Consider the following 21437-nt stretch of genomic DNA (forward strand, 5'->3'; position numbering starts at 1 on the left):
TAGAAAAGAATTTATGTTTAAGACAATTTAGAAGAGAAATTTGTAAGTTTGCAGATGACGCCAGAATTGATGGTGTATTGGTCAATGAAGGAGGTTGTCTGAGGTTAGAACAGGATCTAGCTCAAGGACAAAAGTGGGCAAGGGCCTGGCTGATTGAATTTAAGTAAGACAAGAGCAAAGTGGTGCATTTCAGGAACCAGGCCAGGATATACACAGTGATTGGCAGGCTCTTGGGGAATGTTATTGGAAAAATTGGTTTATTATAGTCATATTTACCGAGATACAGTGAAAAACTTAGTTTTGCATGCTATCCATACAGATCATGTCAAAACATAAGTATGTCAAGGTAGTACAAGGAAAAAGCAAGAACTGAATGCAGTTACAGAGAAAGTGCAGTGCAGGTAGACAACAGTGTGCAAGGGCCATGGCGAGATAGATTATGAGGTCAAGAGTTTGTCTTTAACATACAAGAGGTCCGTTCAAGAGTCTTATAACAGCGGGAAAGAAGCTGTCCTTGAGCCTGGTGGTGTGTGATTTCAAGCTTTTGTATCTTCTGACTAATGGAAGGGGGTAGAAGAGAGAACTTCTGGAGTGGGAGGGGTTTTTGATTATGTTGGGTGCTTTTCCGAGGTAGCGAGAAGTGTGGACAGTAGAAGTATTGAACATCGAGAGCTTGGGATACAAGTAAATAGTTCCTTGAAAGTGGAGACATGAATAGGCAGAGTGGTGAAGAAGGTGTACGGTATGCTTGCCTACATCAGCGAAGGCATTAAGTATAGGAGTTGGGACATTATGGTACAGTTATACAAATTGGTTGGGTCACACTTGGAGCATTCTGCATAGTTCTGGTTGACATGCTGCAGGAAGGATGTGATTGAGCAGGAGAGGGTGCAGAAAATATTCACAACAGTAATGTTGCTCTGTGAATTTCTCCAAAACTTTCTCCCTTAGGTTAGGTTAGTTTAGGTTAAGTAAGGCTGAAAGGAAGGACAGGCAGGGCCAAGTTAATGAGCATGGTGGGACTGACGGGTTGAAGTGTATTTATTTCAGGTATTATGGGTAAGGCAGATGAATAGTGTCTGGATTAGTACATGGAAGTACAATGTTCTAGCCATTACAGAGACTTGGTTGAGAGAAGGGCTAGGCTGGCTGTTCAACATTCCAAGATTCAGATGTTTCAGACTCGAAAGAGAGGGATGTAAAACTACTGATTAGGGAGAATGTCACAGTGGCACTTAGAGAGGACATCGTGGAGGGCTCATCCAGTGAGGCAATATGTGTGGAGCTCAGGAATAAGAAAGGTGCAATCATTGTCATGCAGCTATACTATAGGCCTCCCAATAGCCAGCAGGAGGGAAAGGAACAGATACATAGGCAGATTATGAAAAGATTAGTTGAAGTAGGTGACTTTAATTTCCCCAATATTGGCTGGGATTCCCTTAGTATCAGAGGCTTAGATGAGGCAGAATTTGTGAGGTGCATCCAGGAGGATTTCTTGACACAGTATGTTGATAGTCCAACAGGGAATGGGGCGACCTTGTATTGGGAGATGAACCTCGTCAGGTGATCAGAGTTTCAGTGGGAGAGCATTTTGGGAACAGTGATCACAACTCTAAATTTTCATACAGTTATGGATAAGGATAAGTGCTAAATTGGGGAAAGGCTAATTAGAACAGAATTAAGCAGAAACTGGACAGCGAAGATTGGGGGTGTTTGTTGTTAGGCAAGTTCACATCTGACATGTGAGAGTCATTTAAAGACCAGCTGGTCAGAATTCAGGACCAACGTTTTCTTGTGGAAGAAAGACAAGGATGGTGAGCTTTGGGAACCTTGGATGACAAGTTTTGTCAGAAAGAGAAAGGAAGCAAATGTAAGGAATAGGAATCTGAAATCAAACACAGCCTTTGAGGAATATAAAGGAAGCAGGAGAGAACTTAAACAGGGAATCAGCAGGGCTAAAAGGGGCCATAAAATGCCCTTGGTGCATTGAATTAAAGGGAATCCCTAGGCATTTTATACAGTATATGCGTTAAATACAAGAGTATAACTCAGGAAAGGGTAGGACCACTCAAGGACAAAGCAGGGAATTTATGCCCAGAGCCAGCAGAAATGGGCATGGTACTAAATGAGTAAGTTGCATCGGTATTCACCAAGCAGAAGAAAATGAAGGATAGCAAGATCAGGGAGGGTTATGTTGATAACAAGAAGGAGGAGGTGTTGGGGTTCATGAAGAATATTGAGGTGGGTAAGTCCCCAGGGCCCAATGAGATCTATCACAAGTTATTGAGAGAGGCAAGAGAGGAGATTGCTGAGGCCTTGACAGAGATCTTCGTATCCTATTTAGCCACAGATGAGGTCCCAGAGGATTGGAGATTAGTCACTGTTGTTCCTCTGATTAAGAAGAGCAACTGAAACTAACCAAGAAATTATAGCTGGTGAGGCTTACATCAGTGGTAGGGAAATCACTGGAGAAGATTCTTAGGGTTAAGATCTACTTGCGTCTGGAAAAGCACAGGCTTATTAGGGAAAGTCAGCATGGCTTTGTGTGGGATGGTATAGATAGGGTAAAGAATCAGAGTCTTTTTCCCAGGGTGGAATTGTGAAATACTAGAGGGCATTGGTTTAAGGTGAAAGGGGAAAGTTTAAAGGAGATTTACGAGGGAAGTGGAAGCAGAATTTAAGGGACATTTACACACGAACATTCCCTGCCCAGGGAATGGATGGGTATGGACCATATGCAGCCAGGTGGGATGATTTAGATTGACATCATGGTCAGTACAGACATAATGGGCTGAAGGGCCTGATCTTGTGCTGTACTATGTTCTATGTTCTGTGTTTTTGTGACTGGGATTTTTATAAGTTCCTCTCTCTTACTTGACATTTGCAAATCTGTTATCTTTGTGATATTTACAGTGTCCTCACTGTGAAACCTGATGCAAAAACTTAGTTAACATAACTGCCATTTCTTTGTTTCCTGTTACTAGTTCACCAGCAACATTTCCTTAGTGGTCCCACCACTACCTTAGCTGCCTTCTTCCCAGTTATATATTCAGAGAAACTTTTACTGTTTGATTTGTTATTACAGGCAAGTTTCTTCACAAAATCAATTTTCTCCCTTCCTGTGAGCTCTTCAACCTTTTGCTGCTAAAAACTCCTCTGGCCTATCATCAGCCCTTGTCACTTTGAATGCCCTACTTTTCAATTTAACTATTCATAACCAGAGATATCAGTAGTGAAATCCTTTGTTTTTATGGCAATTGTTAGTGAGGAGGGAGTACTTGAGCTACAGACCTGAGTCACTAATCTGAAGGTACAGTCACAAGGGCCAGCACTGGTATGATAGATGGAATGGCCTTGGCTAATTATACTGACTGTTTTGATTTCAGTACTGCTCCATACAGCAGGGATCTGCTGCACAAAAAGAACTTGAAGAAATATCAGACTTACTGCAGTTCATTTTGGTGTAAGATTAAGAAAACAGGAAAAAAAATATACCGGAAGGTGAAGGAGTACATTTCGCACATCGTTAATCAGGGCATGGATGAGGCAGAAGAGGGATTCTCTGCCAAGGAATGACAGTTCAACCTTGAAGTGCATCACATTACTTATGCATGCAACACCTTCCCCTTTTCATGCTTGTTTCATGAATGAGAGCAAGGGGAAAGGGACTGGGGAGACGGGGTGGAAATGTAACAGAACACTCCATCTCTAGTAACTGTTGCAGGATCTGCTAAAAAGTAATTGGAAACAAGTAAATAAATAATTAAGTAAGTTACCTGTTCTGTGTAATTCTTTCTGCTCCTGTCCTACCTGCACCATTTTTGCTATTTATTAACTGTTTATTTGTTCAGTGCTTGGAAGCTGACAGGTGTATGGAATGGGACATCTCATCCAGAGCCCATCTCTGCACCAGAACTAAGGCATCCTGGGATTATGAGCCTTAAAGGGGTCCTCCCTCACATTTTCTCCCCCGCTCCTGAGGAAATCAGAAGTATTTCTCACCAGAGAGACTCTGGACTCATTGGTTACGAACCATGGCTGTTGGCAAGGGATTTAACTGGGCAGGTGTTGCTGCCTGGCTGTGGCACACTGTCTGGTGAATGGAGGTAAACTTATGGACCCTCTCCTCTCCAGTACAGTCAAGCCCTTCCAGTTTGTGTTCAGCTTCTCTGCCTCGTTGTTCCTCCGGGTTCTATCACACCCACCCAGAAATCAAAGTTGCTGCTAATTAGGCAGAGCAGGACATTGGACCTCCCAGTCAAATAGCACTTGCTTGCTAAGTGAGTAAGTACAGTGTAGAGGCCTTGTCTCCAAGTGGAAACGTTTTGAGAGCTTGGTTTCACCACGTTAAAGGTGAGAGTTTTATTTTGTTCGTTGGTCTAAACTCCAATCCCATTTTAACGAAGGAATTCAGTTTGTTCTTGGGTTAGTGGAGCAGCTCTGCCCCCAAGTGTCAATGGTGGGAGTAGCAAGGGCTGATATATTTCTCAACCATGTGCTGTCTCTCATTGTACTAGAGTAGTGGGTCCTCACCAGCCAGTCCTCTTTCTCTGTGAGGAGTGTGGAGGATCTGATGAGAAAATGAATGCCAACAATTTCTTTATGTCTATATCATAGAATGGAATCATAGAAGGGTATGGCTCAGAAACGGGCCTTTACAGCCCATTGTGTCCATGTGATGCCTATCTACATTAATCCCATTTACCTGCATTAGGCCCGTATACCTTTACACCCTTCCTATCCAAGTGCCTTTTATATCTTGTAATTGCATTTGCCTCTGCCACCCCCTCTGGCAGCTAGATCCAGATAACCACCAGGTTGTGTGGGAAAGCCCCTCAGATCTCCTTTAAATTTGTCCCCTCTCACCTTAAGCCTGTTCCTTCTAGTTCCAGAACCACATGCCCTGGGAAAAAGACTGACTGTCTATCCTATCTATGGCTCTGATAATCTTCTAAACCTCCATAAGTTCATTTCTAGTGAGATTCAATCCAACCTACCCAATCTCTTCATATAACTGCAGCCCTCCATTCCAGGCAAAATCCTGGCAGATGTCTTCTGCACACTCTCTACTGCTACCACATCCTTCCTGTAGTGTGGTGACCAGAACTGTTTATAATACTCCAATGATTTGTAGAGCTGTAACATGACATCCCAACTCCTATTCTCAATACTTCCGCCTATGAAGGCAGGCATACCAAATGTTTTCTCCATGGCCCTATCCATCTGTGTCACCACTTTCAGGGATCTATGGACGTGCACCAGAAAGTCTCTCTATACATCAACGTTCCTAAGGTGCCTGCCATTTACTCTATATGCCCTATCAGAACATGACTTCCAAAGTTCATGACCTCACACTTGTCTGGATTAAATTCCATCTGCCACTTCGCCATCCAACTTTCCAGTGTCCTGGATGGTGAGGACCCACTACTGCTGGTGCCAAGAGAGACAGCACAGGGTCGAGAAATTCATCATCTCTTGCTACTCCCACCAGTGGCACTTGGGGGCAGATGAGCTCCACTAACCCAAGAACATACTCAATTTCTTGATTTTACGAGGGAGTTCAGAACAAGAAACACAACAAATCTCTCAGCTTTAATGTGGTACACTTAACTTGTACATAAGCACATCGTCATCACCAAATTTACTGATCACACCACCTATATTCTCATCCTAGTCACTTAAAGATATTACAAACAACAAATGTCCCAGCACAATCCCTGCAGTACACCAGTTGTAACAGATTGCTGGTCAGAACAGTACACATCCATCACTATCTTCTCTCAACAAGATTATTTTGGATCCAGTTTACCAACACACCTTGGATCCCTTGTGCATTAAACTTCTAGACCAGCCTACAACATGAGATCTTGTCAAAAGCTTTACTAAAGTCCACATGAAACACATTTACCCCACTGCCTTAATCAATCTTTTCCGTTATCTCCACAAAAATCTCAAACAGATTTGTGAAATATGATCTCCCCTGCACAAAACCATGTCAACTCCTCATGAAAGATTCTTGTGGATGACGTGCTGTAAATTTTTTATACCACTCATTATGGATTGCAGTTTACTAAAGTATAATTGTTTTTGCCAGGAACTTGGTTGTGTTCTTCATGTTTAAGAGAATAGTAGAAGTTGCTCTGCAACAACAGCTGTCAAAGAAATTCACAGCCAAATGAAGTGATGGTGTGGTCTCTGGAGAAACTGGTTCATGTACAGCAAGGACCCATAGTAGGAACGTAAGAATGACTGGATAATATGTTTCTGTGATGTGGTTTGGTGGATGTATATGGGCAAGAAATCTCAGCAGATCTCCCATGCTTGTATCTCTAAACAGTGCCTTGGTCATGGCAAAACAGACAAGTGTTTTTGAAATGCCATTTGGGTCCTCAGGACATCCCAGTGCAGCTTGACAGACAGTGAAGTAATTTGGAAATGTTGCAACTGTTGTAATGTAGGAAATGTGACAGCCATATTTTGCACAGAAAGCTCCCGTGGACAGCAACATGACAACGACAGGGACTTGGTAAAGCAAACAGCCTCCCATAAGCCCATTTATTTCAATGCCAAGTTTTAGTGAGATTAGTTCAGGGATACCTCCTAGTTTTGTCTCATTCTCCTAAGATATAAGCCTGCCCCAACAGATTAGTTGCAGTGGGTGTCTTTAATTTTCCCAATACTAACTGGGACTTCCTTAGTGCCAGAGACTTAGATAGGGCAGAATTTGTTAGGTGCATGCAGGAGGTTTTCCTGCCAGAGCATGTAGATAGTCCAACCTGGAAAGGGGCCATACTAGACCTTATTTTGGGAAATGAACTTGGTCAGGTGATTATTTTTCAGTGGGAGAACATTTTGGGAACGTAAGTTTTCAGATAATTTTGGATAATGAATAGAGTGGACATCTAGAGAAACTGCTAAATAAGGGAAAGTCTAACTACAATAGGTAGGAGATGGGGAGAGTAGATTGGGAACAGATGTCCTTGAGTAGGTCCCCATCTGACATGTAGGAGTCGGTTAAAGGACAGATCGTCAGAATTCAGGACCAACATGTTCCAGTTAGGAAGAAAGACTAAGATGGCAGGGTTCTGGAACCTTGGATGAAGAAAAATATTTCAAATTTAATCAAGAAGATAAAGGAAGCTAGTGTAAGGTTTTGGAATCTGCAAATGGACAGGGGCTCTGAGGAATATAAAGGAAGCAGGAGAGAACTTAAACAAGGAAACAGGAGGGCAAAAAAGGACCATGACATGTCCTTGGTGAGCAGGATTAAAGGGAATCCCAAGGCATCTTAAACATATATTGAAGACAAGAGGTTAATTCAGGAAATGGTAGGTCCACTCAAGGACAAGGCTGGGAATGTATGCTGGAGCCAGAGAAATGGGCGTGATACTAAACAAATACTTTGCATCAGTGTTCACCAAGGAGAGGAACATGGAGGACAGCGAGATCAGGGAGGGGCTTGCTGATATTCTTGGGCATGTTGATATCAGTAAGGAGGAGATCCTGATGGAATCTATCCCAGGTTATTGAGAGAGGCAAGAGAGGATATTTCTGGGGCCTTAACAAAGATCTTTGTATCCTCTTTAGCCACAGATGAGATCCCAGAGGCTGGGAGAATAGCCAATGTTGTTCTTCTGTTTAGAACGGGCAACAGAGATGAACCAGGAAATTATTAGCCAGTGAGCCTTACATCAGTGGAAATTATTGGAGAAGGTTCTTAGGGATAGGATCTCCTTGCACCTGTGCGGGGGAGGTGACGGATATGATTGATGAGGGTAGGCCAGTGGATGTTGTATGAATGGACAATAGTAAAGCTTTCAACAAAGTCCCTCATGGCTGGCTGATCCAGAAGATTAAGATACATAGGATCCATGGTAAATTAGTAGATTGAATTCAAAATTGGTTTGGCCATTGAAGACAGAGGGTAGTGGTGGAGAGGTGTAATTCTGACTGGAGGGTTGCAAACAGTGGTGTTCCTCAGGGATCAGTGCTGGGACATCTGTTTTTTGTGATGTCTAGAAATGACTTGGGCAAAAATGTAGATGGGTTGATCAGTAAGCTTGTGGATGACACAAAAACTGGTGTAATTGTGGATAGTGAAGAAGGTTGTCAAAGGATACACTAGGGCATAGATTAGTTGCAGATATGGACGGAGGAATGGCAGGTGGAGTTTAATCTGGGCAAGTCTAAGGTGTTTCACTTTGGGAGATCAACTGTAAGGGGAAAGCATTCAGTAAATGGTAGGACCCTCAGGTGCACTGATGTACAGAGGGATCAAGGGGTGCAAGTCCACAGCTCCCTGAAAGTGGCAACACAAGTAGGTAGGGTGGTGAAGAAGGTGTACAACAAACTTGACTTCATCCATCGGGTTGTTGAGTATAAAGGTCATGTGGCAGCTGTGTAAATCTTTGGCTTGGCCATGTTTGCAGTATTGCACGTAGATCTGGTCGCTGTATTACAGGAAGGTTGTGGAGGCTTTGGAGAGGGTGAAGTAGAGGTTGACCAGGATGTTGCTTGGATTAGAAATTAGGGGTTGGACAAACTTGGATTGTTTCCTCTGGAGCATCAGAGGCTGAAGGGCAACATATATAACATTATGAGAGATACAGATAGGGTAGAGTAGCCAGAGTCTTTTTCCCAGGGTGGAAATGTCAAATAGTGGAGGGCATAGGTTTAAGAAAGGGGGAAAATTTAGTGGAGATTTATGCAGCAAGTATTTTACACAGGCATTGGTAGGTGCCTGGGACGCTCTATTAGGGGAAGTAGTGGAAGCAGATATGATGGCATTTAGACATAGCTGGCATTAGCTGGCACAGGTGGCATTTAGACACATGAACAGGCAGGGCATGGAAGGACATAGACCATGTGTAGCCAGATGAGATTTGTTAGTATTGGCGTGGCTGGCACAGACATCATGGGCCGATCAGCCTGTTCCTGTGCTGTACTGGTCTATGTTCTAACCTGTCCTCAAATGTCAATCAACCTATTCCAGGTATCAGCCCAGTAAACCTTTCAGAATATTGAATACATATTGGTATTGATCGAGGGTAATCACCGCTGAATTAAATTTTACGCCACACCACCTGTTGGCAGCACTGGGCAGCAGGTACTTACCCAGTGGAGGTTTGTCAGCATCGAGGGCTCCGTGTATCCCAGGCAAACCCAGCCTGGACTTGTCTTTGTCTCATGTAGAGAAAGTGATGTTAGTCTCCAGTCTGCATCGATTCCACTCGAAGGTATTCAATAGGTCTATGAGTCTCAGCTACAAGAAAAATGTGGGATTTCATTGAAAATATATGACAATATTTCACTGTGTAATATCTAAATAATCTGAAAGTCAATTTTTTTCCATTAACAACAGCAATTTGTTCCAATGATATTTGTCAACAATTTCAATCGCACTGTGGAAGGCATATTGTTCCCACAGTTCCCTTCAGGTCTGTAAAAACATTTCCTTACCTGTGAGTTGCCAAGGATGTGACTAGTCCATATCCCAGGAGCAACGTGTTAGCCTTTCAGTTTCTCATAGTTGGCCTTTATACCCAGCATTCCATTGAGTTGCCTCCATTTTATGACAATGAAACTTGACCCTCAATATTCAGCCAGTCACAGAGGACCTCTACCTGTCTTCTGTTCACCTGGACCAGCTCCACCTGCTCATCTTTGGTCCTCTACATTTATGTCTTTGCGAATATTACCTGTCCATCTGGACAGTGGGAATGCAAGTACTATTAGTAGGGACTGAACCTTTTGTGTGTAGTAACATTTCCTGTCCAGTCTGTAGATCTGCTCTGTAATTCCATCTGTTGAACCTCTAGCCATGAACCTACCTGTCAGACTTTATAAGTCCATATCCATATGTCATCAGTCCGAGCTCCAAGTCTCCGTCCTTTTGCCTCCTAATTGCTATGTTGATCCAATGTAAGTCTCTCTGTTTGTCAACAGGAGTTCATCCTCTCGAATTGCATGAACTGTACCTGTGTGTGTAGAAACACAGCCAGGCAGCTCCAGTAACTTTTATGTCTCTTTCCAGGAAGTCAACCTTCATATCTGTAAATTTCCACAACACGATGTTCCCATTGGTGCCTCCCTGTCTGTGAAAACATTTCCTTATCTGTGAGTTGCCAAGGATCTGATCTGTCCACAGCCTGGGGTTCAACATGTGAGCATCTCACACTCAGCTTCTTGCTGTTGGCCTTTTCACCCAGCATTCCCCTGAGCTGTCTCCATTTTATGGGTACAAGAGTTCACCTTATTCCTGTGGTCTGTAGGCTTGTGATCTGTCCATTGTCAGTGGGGGACCTACTTGTCATCACCAGTTATTCTACCTGTCCATATTTTAAGAACCCTCTGTCTCTGACTCCATGAGTTCTACTCATCCATCAGTAAGATTTGTACCTTTCTGTCAATAGAAATACCAGATGTCCATCTGTAAGAGCTCTGCTGTTTGTGCATTTGAACTCTCTCTGTACATCTGTAGGAATTCTATTTGTTCATCTCTAGAATTCTAAAAGTCAGCTGTAAAAGGTCCACCTTTCTGTCTGTAGATGCTGTAATTCACAGATTCATAGAGTAATACAGTGTGAAACAGGCCCTTTGGCCATGTTGCCCATCTCCTATTTGCCCGCATTTGGCTCATACTGTATCTCTATAAACACTTCCTATCCATCTACTTATCCAAATGTCTTTTTAATGTTTTTATTGTTCCTGCCTCAACCACTTTATCTGGTAGCTTATTCCATATGTGTACCACACTCTGCTTGAGGAAGTTGCCCCTAAGGTCCCTTTTAAATCTTTCGCATCACACTTTAAACCTATGCCCTCAAATTTTTTGTTCCTGGATAAAAAACTATGTGCCTTCACCCTGTCTATACCCCTGATACGCCTCTCAGGTCACCCCTCAATCTCCAATGTTCCAAAGAATAAAGTTCCAGCCTGACCATTCTCTCCCTATAACTCAGGCCCTTGAGTCCTGGCAGCATCATTGTAAATCTTCTCTGCACTCTTTCTAGTTTAATTAAGTCTTTCCAATAACAGTGACCAAAACTGTACACAATACTCCAACTGCAGTCTCACCAACGTCTTATACAACTGCGACATAATGTCCCAACTCCAACACTCAATGCTCTGACTGATAAAGGTCAGACTGCCCAATGACCATTGATGGCATTGACCATCTGTGGAATACTCTCTGTTTGTTAATATGAGTTCAAACTCTCTTAGTACACAAACTGTCTCTGAGCATTTGTCAGGAAGTCATTCTTCAAATCTGTACATTCCCACCTTATCTAAGAGAGCTCTTCTTGTCCTTTTGTCGGATTCCATTTGTTTCACTCCAGGAACGGTGGGAGTCCTCAGAATCTAAATATTAGAGCTCTATGTGTCATGTGTTGGAACCACGCCTGTCCATCAGTGGCTACTCCACCTGTCCGTCTATGTGTATTCCACCTGTGGATATTATACTTGTGGGTTTTGCAAATGTCTGTCTGTGGGACCGTCGCTGTTCATCTGTTGAAAATTCAGTCTGTCTGTGGGGGCTTTACTCCTAACCTGTAGGAGATCCATCTCCCATCTGTAGGTAATACTCCCTCTTGTTAGTCTGTAAGTGAAGGGAGGGTCCTGCTTTCTGCTTCCCACCGAGTCTGAAATAGGACTTGTGCGAACTGGATAACCACAAGTTTCTTCAGAGACTCCCGGATGAACTACCCTTGACAAATCTAAATTATGGAGCCTGAGTTTTCGATTAGAAGAAAACAGTTTGGATTTTTTTCTTTATGTGATCCGGAAATTCTCAACTAATCTCGAAAGAAATTTAAATCCACCTGCTTTGTTACTTTCCATTATAATGCAGAGAGGAAAAGGTGTGTTGGTTTATCTGTGTTCATTCATCTTATGTTTCTCCTCCTGATCCCAGCTGCTGGTTAACTGCACAATGGCAACCCAAGGCAGAGTAACACAACAAACTGCACAACTCAGTACCTGACACTCAACCCCCTGAGATTATATTCCTCTCAACATCTCAACATCAGGAAGTTGGGCAGGGATGTCAGGATGAATCCAAGGCTTTTGAAGGACAGGACCCTGTATGCTTCCTGTTGAAATGTTGCTTGATGACATGGATAGGTCCTGGATTTAATACATTGAACTACTGCTCCAATGTCGTCACTTCCTGCCTGATGCGTGCACGGCAGTCGATACAGTGCATTGGTATTTGCACAGTTATAGTTATTGCACAGGTATTAGTTATAGCTCAACAAGCTCAAAGTATTGCACTGCATTCTGATATTGGTCTGATATTGATGACTTTAGCACAAATATGGTTAATAGTGGGTTGTAAACTGTCAGCATGTTGAATTTTTAACCATTCAAATATTTGTGAAATTTCTTATCCCAAAGATTAGGATCAGAACTTCTTTTCATTCTGAGTGTAACAGCACTCACTCAGGGTCAGAGATCTAGAAGCGAAAGTGATTATTAGGTGTTCTACACCCGAAGTGAATACATGTGAGATGACTGCACCAACTCCACACTGCGTGTATCACTAACAAATCACAGAGGCTTGTCTGAATTGTAATGTTGCCCTTTGGAATAGTGCATTATCTCCTTGCTGTCCTTACTGACAAGTTCCAAAGCTGGAGCAATATCACAGGGTGACTTAAAACCCTTTCGTGACAGCAGCCGTTTGTGACAAACATCCCCTTGGAGACCACACACAAACTGGTCTCGGTGGATATCATCTAGAAATGCTCCAAATCACAGGAGATCTCCAGTTACTTTAATACAATGAAGTAGCCTTCCTCTTTGCACTGACACTGATGTCCCAAAGGTTCTGCAGTGAGTTCTGTGCAAGAAAAATCCATCAATTTATTTGGTGCAATCTTTTGGTGCTTCTTTTAAGAAGCACAAGATCCTTTGGACCCAAGGGGGTGAAGAATAGTTTTCTTCTTTTTAACCACAATATCATTTACCACAGCCACCATCAAAATGCTTCAAATAGGAATGAAAGGTTCCTCACCTTCATGCCTTAACTCATTCTCCTTGCCTTCTTGCCACACATCTCTGTTGCACTGTTGTTCTCTCTTTGCCACCTCTCTCTCAGCCTATGTTTATCCCACCTCTTATCCTGTCCCCTTTGCCACTCATCCCATCGTCCACCCACAGTGTAAGTGGTGGGTGAGATATTATAGTTGTTGCAATTATTGAAGTAACTTAAAATAGATTTTTGTTGTTCTTTCAGGAACAAGATGTGGATAAGTTCTTGGCAAGAGGAGTGAGGTCACATATGCAGGAGGTAGTCCACGCCCCTTTTCAAAGACATAAAGCTCATAAGCAGCAGCACACCTCAGCAGAGGCAGCGGAGTCCTGTAGGGAAGCCAATCGTCAGTGAGAGATCATTGCACAGAAAATAACTCAGAGACTCTGAAGTCCAGTTGACCAGTCACACTGGGTATGTGGCTTGTTTTTCTCACTTATTTGAATGGGGAGAACTTGTTTTGGTGTATAATGTCAGTGTTTCTGAGATGCTTCAATGAAACCTCAGCTACCCTGACAAGTCGTGTCAACGACAGAGATGATTCCAAAATTAAGTGGGGAGGGCAGTATTTGATGCTCGCTGGAGCCTTCCTTTCCTCTTCTATGGAGGTCGCCCTCAGCAGACTCAGCTGGAATTTTGTTCAGTGGTACTGAGGACAATATGCAGTGACCTACCATTACCTCAGTGTAGCCAAGCTTACAAAACTTCAGATCAAGACAGATTTTGTCTTGGAAGGAAACCTCGATAATGTGGAGATCCACATATCTGCTGCACCTGTCCTTGCCTTGGTGGGTTACAGGGTGAACCTGACCAGAGCCTTGCAGAGCAGCTCCAAAAGACCAAGGAATTGGGTGTGCAGAGGTGCCTCAGTGTTCCCTGGGCTGTCAGCAGCACCACTCACCCCTCCATATGATTCCTTTTCAAAACGCAACCAGTGAGTGACAGCACTGTGATTCATTCTGCACATTTTGCATTTCCAGATCAGAGTATCAAGATGGTGATACTTGCTCTTCTTGCCTTCTTCTGCTTAAACATTGGAACTCCTGGTGAAGCACAGATGGAAGACAGAACTGACAGATGAGCAGTCACTGTACTTTTAATCACTGCCATTTCCCAACAAAAATCTGAAAATCGTCACATTTTTAAAGCTGGGCCTTAGGAGTGTGAGGGAAAAATATTTACCAATATAAAACCTTGGCTGCAGGTTGTCAGGTCCTAGCAATTTCCGCCTTTTGCCCTGTGAATTTCTCCAAAACTTTATCCCTTACGTTAGGTTAGTTTAGGTCACGTAAGGCTGAAAGGATGGACAGGCAGGGCCAAGTTAATGAACACAGTGGGACTGATGGGTTAAAGTGTATTTATTTGAAGAGCTATGGGTAAGGCAGATGAACTTAATGCTTGGATTAATACATGGAATTACAATATTCTAGCCATTACAGAGAATTGGTTGGGAGAAGGGCTGGGCTGGCAGCTCAGTGTTCCAGGTTTCAGGCACTATAAAGAGGGAAGTAAAAGAGCTGGGGGAGTTGCACCACTGATCAGGCAGAATGTCGCAGCGGCACATAGAGAGGATGTCCTGGAGGACTCATCCAGTGAGGCAGTATGTGTAGAGCTCAGGAATAAGGAAAGTGCAGTCACTATGACAGGGCTCCAGATAGCTCCAGATGGGCAGAGGAACAGATATGTCAGCAGATTATGGAAAGATATAAAAGCAACAGGATAGTTGTAGTGGATGACCTTAATTTCCCCAATATTGACTGGGACTCCCTTACTGCCAGAGGCTTAGATGGGGCAGAATTTGTTAGGTGCATCCAGGAGGGTTTCTTGACACAGTATGTAGATAGTACTACCAGGGAAGACCTTGTAATGGGAAATGAACCTGGGCAGGTGATTGGAGTTTAAGTGGGAACAGTGATCATAAATTTTCAGATACTTATGGATAAAGATAAGTGATAAATTAGGGAAAGGCTAATTACAACAGTATTAGCCAGGACCTGGGGAGAGTAGGTTGGGAGTGGCTGTAAATGGGCAAGTCCGCATCTACCACGAATTCAATAACATGTTCCAGTGTGGAAGAAAGACAAGGATGTCAAGCTTTGGGAACCTTGGATGATGAGATTTGTGAGCTTTATCAGAAAGAAAAAAGAAGCATATGTAAAGTTTAGGAATCTGAAATTGAACATGGCCTTTGAGGAACATACAAGAGAGAAAAACAGGGAATCAGGAAGGCTAAAAGGGGACATAAAATCCCTTTGGTGTGTTGGATTAAAGAGAATCCCTAGGCATTTTATACATACATTGAAAACAAGAGGGTAACTCAGTACAAGGTAGGACACTCAAGGACAAAGCAGGGAATGTATGCCTGGAGCCCGAGAAATGGGCGTGGTACTAAACAAATACTTTGCATCAGTGTTCACCAAGGAGAAGGACGTGGGGGACAGCGAGATCAGGAAGGGGTATGCTATTATTCTGGGGCATGTTGTAATCAAGGAGGAGGAGGTGCTCAGGCTCTTTAGAACATTAAGTTGGATAAATCCCCGGGGCCTGATGGGATCTATCCCAGGTTATTGAGAGAGGCAAGATGGGAGATTGCTGGGGCCTTGACAGAGATCTTTGTATCCTCTTTAGCCACAAGCGAGGTCCCAGAGGATTGAAGATTAGCCATTGTTGTTCCTCTCATTAAGAAGAGCAATAGAGACAAACCAGGAAATTATAGGTTGGTGAGCCTTACATCAGTGGTAGGGATATCGTTGGGGATTCTTAGGGATAGGATCTGCTCGTAGCTGGAAAAGCACAGACCTATTAAGGAAAGTCAGCATGGCTTTGTGGGGGATGGTATAGATAGGGAAGAGAGAGTCTTTTTCCCAGGGTCGAATTATTATATACTAGAGGGTATAGGTTTATGATGAGAGGGGCAAAGTTTAAAGGAGATTTATGAGGCAAGTTTTCTATATAGAGAGTGATTGGTGCCAGGAACGTGCTGCCAGGGGAGTGGAGGCAGCATTTAAGGTTCATTTAAACATGAACATGAACGGTCAGGGAATGGATGGATATAGACCAGAGGCAAGCAGATGAGATGATTTGGATTGGCATCATGGTCGGCACGGACAACACGGGCCAGAGGCCTACATTCTGTGTTCTTGACCCTGGTATTTGCACAAATTCCTCCCTGTTATTTGAAATTTGGCCATCTGTTATTTTAGGGATATTTCCAGTGTCCTCACGGTGAAGTCTGATGCCAAAAGAATTTAACATAACTGCCATTTCTTTGTTTCCTGTTATTAATTCACCAGCAACATTTCTTCAGAGGTCCCACAACTACCTGAACTGCTTTCTTCCTTTGTATATCTTCAGAGAAACCTTTACTGTTTATTTTGTTATTACAGGCAAGTTTCTTCTCAAAATCAGTTTTCTCCCTCCTCATGAGCTATTCAGTCTTTTGCTGCTAAACACCCAAGTCCTCTGGCCTATCATTAGCCCTTGCCACTTTGAATGCCCTACTTTTCAATTTAACATTATTCATAACCAGAGATATCAGAAGCAAAATCCTTTGGTTTTAAGGCAATTGTTTGTGAGGAGGTTGGGGAGAGATAGGCTTCAGGCCTTGGTCGCTAATCTGAAAACACTGTCAATGGTATGATGGATGGAATGGCCTTGGCTGATTTTACTGACTGTTTTGATTTCAGCATTGAGCCACATAGCAGGGAGCTGGGGCATGAACACAGCTCGGAGCAGCATCAGTCGAAGGAATGCACCACTGACTGGTGCTGGATGAAGGAAGTGGGCAAGTGGGTGTTGCACAAGGTGATGTCGAAACACTCAAGACCTCCATCGTAGTCCAGTAACAATGAGCAGGATTTGGAAAGCCCCACCCAGCCATGACATTCAACCTTGAAGTGCATCACGTTACTTACACAGGCAACACCTTCCCCTTTTTGATGCTTGTTGAATGATTGAGAGCAAGGGAGGGGCATGGGGAGACAGGGTGGAACTGTAAAACACTCCCCCTCTAGTAACTGTTGCAGGATCTTCTAAAAATCTAATTGGAATCAAATAAATAAATAATCAAGTAAGTTGCCTGTTTTGTGCAATTCTTTCTGTTCCCGCCCTACCAACTTCACTTTTGCTATTTATTCACTAGACCTCCCAGTCAAATAGCATTTGCTTGCTAAGTGTATAAGTACGATGTATCGGCCTTGTTTCCAACTGGACAGATAAGAATGGAAACATTTTGACAGTAGTTGGTTCCTCACCAGCCTGGACAGACATCAGCTGGAAAGTTGGGTGCAGCAGTGGTAGATGGAATTTAATCCAGATCATGCACTTTGGAAGTCAAATTCTGATAGGAGTAAATGGCAGGGACTATAGGAACATTGACGTACAGAGAGACCTTTTTTGCATGTCCATAGATCGCTGAAAGTGTCAATAGAGGTGGATAGGGCAGTGAAGAAAACATTTAGTATGCTTGCCTTCCTAAGCCAAATCATTGAGAATCGGAATTGGGATGCCATGTCGCAGCTGTACAAAACATTGGTTAAACAACATGGAGTATTATCAACAGTTCTGTTCAACATAATATAGGAAGGATGTGGCAACAGTAGAGAGTGTGCAGAGGAGATTCACTAGGATTTTGACCAGAATGAAGGGTTGCAGTTACACAGAGAGATTGGACAGGTTGAATTCAGTCTCACTGGAAAGGAGAAGGCTTAAGGATGAACTTAAATAAGTTTATAAAATTATCAGGGGCATAGATAGGATAGTCCGTGTTTTCCCAGGGCAGTGGTTTCTAGAACTAGAAGGCACAGATTTAAGGTGAGGGGGGAGAAAGGAAATCTGAGGGGTAATTCTTATGCACAGATTGTGGTGGTTATCTGGAGGCAGTAATAGCAGATATAATTACAAGATTTTAAAGGAACATAGACGGGAAAGGTGTAGAGGGATAAGAGCCTAATGCAGATAAATGGAATGAGCAGAGATGGGCATCATAGTCTGCATGGACACAATGTGTTGAAATGGCCATTTCTGTGCCGTACCATTCTGATTCCATTCTATGATCTAGACACAAAAAAATTGCTGGCATTTATTTCCTCATCAGATGTGCCACATTCCTCACGGAGAACCATGACCTGCCGGTGAGGACTCCACTACTGCTGGTGTGAAGAGAGACAGTAAAAGGTTGAGAAATTTATCATCTCTTGCTACTCCCACCATTGGCACTTGGGGGCAGAGCTGCTCCATTAACCCACAAACAAACTGAATTTCTTCATTATACTGCGGTTACAATAAATGACATTAATGGATTCACATGTGTATTGCATCTGGTGCTCCTGGTGCAGCCTCCCCTACATCGGTGAGACCCAATGCAGGTTGTAGGATTGCTTCATTAAGCAGCTTTGCTCAGACTGCTGAACTGCCAGGAGCACCCAGTGGCCACCCATTGTAATTCCACTTCTCATCCCACACCGATGTGCCTGTCCATAGCCTTCTCTACTGCCAAGTTGATGATAGATGCAGATTACAGGAACAGCTCCGCCTTGGTAGCCTCCGACCTGATGGCATGAACATCAATTTGTCTAACTTCTGGTGACCCCTCCCCTCTATCCCCTTTTTTTCCCCTTTATCCCACCTGCCCCCATCACCCCATCTCTTTCCCTTTCTCCTGCCCATCCTCTCTTGATCTGCCAATCACCCACACGTTCCTCCCTCCAGTTCCCCTCCTCACCTCCTTCCCTTTATTCCATGTTCCACTGTCCTCTCCTTGCAGATTCCATTTTCTTCAGCCCTTTGCTATTTCCACCTATCACCTCCCAGCTTCTGACATCATTCCCACCCTCCCCCTCCGCCTCCCTCACCTGCCCATCATCACCCCTCATCTGGATCCCCTATCACTCGCCAGCTCTTGCTCCACCCCTTCCGCCCACCTCTTTATACCAGGTATCTCCTCTTTATCTTTCAGTCCAGGTGAACGTTCTGGACCTGAAATGTCAGCTGTCCATTTCCCTCCATAGATGCTGCCTGACCCGCTGAGTTCCTTCAGCTCCTTTGTAAGCTGCTCCAGATTTCCAGCACCTGCAGTCTCTTGTGTCTCCTCCAAATATGAGATTCATGTGGATATCGTGCTGTAAATTTTTATACCACTCATTCAGGATTGCTGTTTACTAAAGTATAATTTTTTTTTTGCCGGGAACTTTGTTGTGTTGTTCATGTTTGAGAGGGTAGTAGAAGTTGCACTGCAATTTAGAAGTGATGCAGCTGGAGTAATGTAGGAAACATGGCAGCCATTTTTTGCAGAGAAAGATCCCATAGACAGCAACATGACAATGACAGGATTGCTCCACAATGAAATGGTAGGGACTTGATAAGCCAAATGGCCTCCCAAAAGCCCTTTTATCTCAATGCCTAGTTTTAGTGAGATTAGTTCTGAGATAGCCACTAGTCTCCTTTCACTCCTCTAAACTGTCCACGTCTGTCACGTGAGAGTCATTTAAAGTCAGATTGTCAGAATTCAGGACCAACATGTTTCAGTGAGGAAGAGCGACACCATGGCAAGGTTCGGGAACCCTGGATGATGAGAAATATTGTAAAAATGGGCCGAGAAATGGCAAATGGAGTTTAATTTGGATGTGTGAGGTGTTGCATTTTGGGAAGACAAATGAGGGGAAGACTTTCACAGTCTATGGTAGGGCCTTGTTGTAAAACAAAGGTATCTAGGAGTACAAGTACATGGTTCCCCGAAAGTGGTGTCGCAGTTAGACAGGGTGGTGAAGAAGGTGTTTGGCACCCTGGCCTTAATTAGTCAGGTCACTGAATATAGAAGTTTGGTTGTTATGTTACAGTTGTACAAGATGTTGGTGAGGCCATATTTGAATATTGCGTTAAGTTTTGGTCACCCTGCTATAGGAAAGATGCCATTAAGCCGGAAAAAGTGCAGAGGAGATTTATGAGGAAGTTGCCCGGACTCAAGGGACTAAGTTATGGAAAGGGGTTGAGCAGGTTGGGACTTGTTTCATTGGAGTGTAGGAGAATGAGGGTTGACCTTAGAACATAGAACAGTACATTACAGGAACAGGTCCTTCAGCCCCTGATGCTTTCATAGAGTCATAGTGTCATACAGCATGGAAACAGGCCATTCAGCCCAATTCGTCCATGCCGACTGTATTGCCCAGTGAGCTCGTCCCATCTGCCCACATTTAGCCCATAGGCCTCTAAACTTCTCTGATCCATGTACTTATGTAGGTGGCTTTTAAATGTTGCTAATGTGCCCGCCTCAACCACAATTTCTGGCTGCTCTTTCCAAATACGCACCACCCTTTGCATGAAGTTCTAGTCTACGCAACTTCTCCTTGTAACCCAAGTTCCTAAATCCAGGCGACATTCTGATAAATCTTTTCTGCACCCTTTCTATTTTAATAACATCTTTCCCATAATAGGGCGACCAAACCTGTACACAGTACTCCAAGTGCGGCCTCACCAACATCTTATATAATTGTAGCACAACTTCCCAACTCCGATACTCAGTGCCCTGACTGATGAAGGCCAGCAGGCCAAATGCCTTCTTCACCTCCCTACCTACTTCTGATGCTGCTTTCAGTGAATTATGCACTTGCATTCCTCGGTCCCTCTGTTCCATAACACTCCAGGGCCCTATTAGTTGTGCTGAGCTAATTAAACTAGTAATTAAATACCTAATAAGCTAATTCCTTCTGCTTACACAATATACATATCCCTCCATTCTCTGCACATTCATGTGCCTATCTAAGAGCCTCTTGAATGCCCCTATCACATTTACCTCCACCCCTGGTAGCGCATTCCAGGCACCCACCGCTCTCTGTGTAAAATACTTGTCCCACATATTTCCTTTGAACTTATGCCTTTTCACCTTAAATGCATGTGAAAAGAATACTGGGAAAAGAATACTTGCTATCTACTCCATCTATGCCTCTCATAATCTTATAAACCTCTGTTAGATCTCCCTGCAGCCTCCACCGCTCCAGAGAAAACAACCCAAGTTTGTCCAGCCTCTCCTTATAGCACATTCCCCTAATCCAGGCATAATCCTGGTAAATTTCCTGCACCCTTTCCAAAGCCTCCACATCCTATAATGAGGTGACCAGAATTCAATGCAATATGCCATTTGTGGCCCAACTAGAGTTTTATAAAGATGCAACATAACTTCCTGACTCAATACCTCGACTAATAAAGGGAAATATGCCATACGCCTTCTTTACCACCCTATCAACTTGTTCAGCCACTTTCAGAGAGCTATGGACTTGGACCTCAAGATCCCTCTGTACATAATGGTGTTGAGGGTCTTGCCATTAACAGTGTACTGTCCCTGAACTCCCAAAATACAAAACCTCAAATTTGGCTGGATTAAACTTCATCTGCCATTTCTCCACCCATA

At 43.5% G+C, this 21437-nt stretch overlaps 1 long non-coding RNA gene across 2 annotated transcripts in view; it reads right to left on the reverse strand.

Moving 5' to 3' along the window:
• The window catches only part of LOC127585577 (uncharacterized), a 32383-nt gene that overhangs the window by 1210 nt on the left and 9736 nt on the right, over nt 1-21437 (reverse strand). For both annotated transcript variants that reach the window (XR_007958537.1, XR_007958538.1), the window contains exon 2: nt 9115-9262. This is a non-coding gene — a long non-coding RNA (uncharacterized LOC127585577). The remainder of the gene's footprint in view (nt 1-9114; nt 9263-21437) is intronic.

The sequence above is a fragment of the Pristis pectinata genome, chromosome 33 (genome assembly GCF_009764475.1).
Source record: "Pristis pectinata isolate sPriPec2 chromosome 33, sPriPec2.1.pri, whole genome shotgun sequence".
Classification (NCBI taxonomy): Eukaryota; Metazoa; Chordata; class Chondrichthyes; order Rhinopristiformes; family Pristidae; genus Pristis; species Pristis pectinata.